We start from the raw sequence: 4,086 nt of genomic DNA on the forward strand, positions 1-4,086 counted from the left end.
ATTTATTGGCTCCTTTAGAAGAATCAGCAGACAAACCATTTATGTTTATGTATATAAACATGTTAGCTATATTTCTTGTCATTGTCATTTTTAGTAGTCTTTGGAAAAACAAACACCAAAGATTGTCTGAATTTGAACAGCAATTGCCTGAATGAAAACTTAGGGTATCACTTTGCACTCTGAAAGATAATTTTTATTATAATTCTTATGCTTGTATGGTTTTTTATTTTTTTGTCTGTGGGATTTTCAGTCAAGTGGAAAGATATTTCTAGGCATTTACAACTGATTTGGAGCGATGATTTAAGTTGGACTACAGGGAATATACTGAATATTTTTTCTTAGAATTCTTCTGAGCTGTGGACCAGGGATGGTGCTCACTTGGCTGAGTGCCTGTTTTGTAGACATTGAACCCTGGGGCAGATCACCAGTACCCAGAAAACTAGCATTCCTTGATCCCCTTACTTACAAAGGCCTAGGCACTCAGGATAATGCTTGTCTACATAGGAAGCTAGTGACAAATGTGGTATACATGACACACGTGGGGCAGGGCACTGCATATTTGTGGAATTCACATTTGAGTGTAAATTTAATGCCTTTACAATAGCACAAAGTGACAACTTGCAAGTTTCTTTGTACCATGAGCTCATTGATGTAGTTTCATTAATACGAACCTTGGATAAACTGGTATAGATGACATTTGCCTATGAAATTTGTAACTTCTTTTCCTGTCTCGAGACTTGGTGCAGCTGGCATGCCTTCTGGCCTAGAGAACACCTGTGCACACCACCCTCCCTTTCACTTGTCCCATACATACTTGCAGCCTTAAGAAATGTCTGATTTCAGTTTTCATCTTGTATGAATATAGGTCTAGCTGTTACTCCTATTGTGGAGGCAAAATTGATTGATTGGTCTCCTACTTAAAGTATTTCAGGCATCACTGAAGGTGGGAGAGGAGGCAGAGGGCTTTCCCAGTGACCTAGGGGTGAGGCCTTGTATGACAGAAACGCACAAGGTAGGGGAAGAATCTGAACCAAACTGTCGAAGAGGAATGAGTTCAGAAGGCTAGACTCTTTATAGGATATTTTGGCATCATAACAGACAAGTTGAAAGTCAGTTTGTATTTACCTCCTAATTTGAACAAAGCAGACTGTTTTTCAAATTACCTAGCCTTTCTATGATTTTTAAGTCGACTTTCTCTTCATTTCTATCCTCCCATTTTTGGGCTTTGCAACTATATTAATGAGTGACTTTATATTGCATGTGTGTGAGCAGTGAGATCAGGAAAGAAACCAACATTTAGTGTAGAAAGGCAATAACAACATCTGGGAACATATTGATTGAATTATCTGTGTAATTTCAATGAAACCAACCAAATTGCGTAGATTTTATCCCCAAACATAAGTAAGAAAATACTAGTTTGGTATATTAGAAATATGTATCTAATCCTATTATAAGCCTATTAATCTTATAACTATCATAACATTAGTTTGAAAGCCCCCTTCCTCCCCCCACCCCACCCCCATCACAAGCTCATTGTCATATTTATTAGTAGTAGCTGGAACTGGACTGGTGCTTCCATGGGGACTGTTGGGATAAATTCTGAGGGGCAGCAACAGGAAGGGCCACCAGTGATGATCAGCTAGGATCTTAAGATGGGATACAGAGCACAGTGATGGGTCATCATGGTGCTGTCACAGCACAAGGGGCTACTGGCTGCTCTTTCTTCCTTCCTGAATATTCCCTGAGCCTCAGACCACGATGGGCAGTACCTCCCACACACTTGGAGCTTTGGCTACTTCCTGGATGTGAAATCACACTGACCACATCTGAGGCACCCCCCTATCTCCAATCATTGCCAATCAGTTGTCCTCAGTAAGCCTCAGGACTGAACACTTCCAATTGCCTGACACAGATGACAGGAAAGAGATAGGGAAAAGAAACTTCCATTTTCCCAAGAAAGCTGGAAGAGAGAGAGGGCAGATTGTTTCTGGGTAGGAACAGCACTCTGAGGAAAATGAGACTTCTCAGTTCTTCAGCTGAGACACCTCATACAGATATGCAGCCAGCATCTTGGTTCCTTCTATATAATTGTGCCTGTTGAGCTTTTCGTTCTGTGAGTGGGCACTGTCATCTGCTGATCCCACTGGCAACAGCATGACATTTTTGCCTGTGGCCTCTTGAAAGGTTCAGGTCACAGGAATACTGCCACCTTCCCTGATCAAGTCAGGCTCAACACCAAACACTGTCTTCAGGGCTCTTCTCCCTGTCTGGTAATGAAGATGGTTGAAGTCAGACATCCACGGCTTCCCACCGGGGCTCATATATACCTTGAACTTGTTGGGACTCTGAAGTTCAGCAAACTTTTTTGACAAGTAGCTTGAAACTTGCTTGCTAACAACTTCTGGTATCATGTTTGGCACGAGCCTGATGGAGAACTTGCCATCTACTTCCCTGGCGATCACAGTCTTAAACAGGAGAAGGCCTCTTCGATTCCATGGAGGGACTGGGACAGGTATCAACATCTGTGCATCAGGATATCTTTCTTGCAGCTGTGCTGAAGCATCCCCATGTCTTTGGTGAACTCTTCCGAATCAAAGCCAATGTGGTCATAGAGCTCACACTCCTTATCTGTTACAGGCACCAAAGCATCGTTGATGCTGGGGATAAGTTTTTTCCCCTTCTTGTCTACCAGACAACCCATCAGTGAAATGAAATCCATCATGGCCTCGTGCACTGAGCCACCATATACCCAGAATGGAGGACTTTGTCACTGCATTCCACCTCGATGAAGAAGTAACAAATGCCTCTGAGGCCGTACATGATGCACGGCCTATTCTTCCCCAGCCAGTAATTGTCCGAAATGCACACATAGTCCCTATCTTTGAAGAACTTGTCTTTCTGGGCAAAAATTAGCTCATCCAGGTATTTGGAGCCAGACTGGTCCATGCCTTCTAGGCAGAACCGCAGGTTGCATGGGATGTCCTGGCCAGTCTTCTGAAAAGGCTTCCAGGGCATTCATCCATCCGGCCACCACCCCTTATCTTCTGTGCAGAGTCTCCCATACAACTTGCCTTCCCGCTCCACCAAGGAGAAAAGGGCTCACTGTCCCACCCATCCTCCAGGACTGCAGGTTGCATATCCAGGCGCCTGTAAATGCACACTGTTTTCTTCTGAGGATCGCTGCCCAGTTTGCCCAGCAGAATGGGAGGAAGGGTATCCCTGAGCCATCTGGGAGCTTCGGCTTCCCAATATCCACCAGCTCCACAGAACCCTCCAGCCTCTGGACATCAGCAGCTGCCATCTCCTTCATCCTTCTGATCTCTCCTCTCTTCTCCAGCCATGCAGACACGCTCCGGATGACCACCCATTCTGCAAGTTTCCTGACACAGCGGTCCTGGTTTTCATCGATGTATTGGAAGACAGCTCTGAGGGCTGACATCTTTTAGGCCGACTTCAGACCTAGGAAAGTCATGCCGCGTCAGTTTGAAAGTTTTTAAAACAAAATTTAGCTTCCATTTCCAGTCACATCCTTAGACACATAATTTAGACATATAGATTTATTTGAGTTCCCTGTGACTTACATGAGCTAAAATGACATAAATTAAGATAGTGGCTTACAAGGCAGCCTGGTCACGTGGTCAGCTTCTAAGGAAGCAGGACTTATATGAAGCAAAGGCTGACAGAAATTCATCTTCCCACTGCTTCAAAACTTCCTCAGGAGTTCAGTGGGCGAGGGGGATACACTAGAGCAAAGTTTAATGGCACAAATGTAAAAAAATGCCTGAATGAATTCCGTTCTTATGCATGCTGATTTGAGATTAATAGAATAATTGCTCAAGAAAACATTACTTTACATAGTAAAAAATTTCAAAATACTGTTTATAAACAAAAATGTTTAAAAAAAAATACTCAATGCCAATTTGTAAAACAAAGCCAAACCTATAAAAGTACTTGTTCTTTGGTAAGAATATTTCCACCTTTATTTTAAGTGTTGTACAAAATGTTTTAGCCTACTCCTTATGGAGTAGATATCTAGGGCTAGACTTCCAAGGACCACCTCATCGACTACACCAGAACACTCTGCAC

General features: G+C 43.1%; 1 pseudogene; it reads right to left on the reverse strand.

Moving 5' to 3' along the window:
* Positions 1-1,827: 1,827 nt before the first annotated feature.
* Gm7537 (predicted gene 7537) lies at positions 1,828-3,476 on the reverse strand (annotated as a pseudogene).

This window comes from Mus musculus, chromosome 13 (assembly GCF_000001635.26).
Source record: "Mus musculus strain C57BL/6J chromosome 13, GRCm38.p6 C57BL/6J".
Classification (NCBI taxonomy): Eukaryota; Metazoa; Chordata; class Mammalia; order Rodentia; family Muridae; genus Mus; species Mus musculus.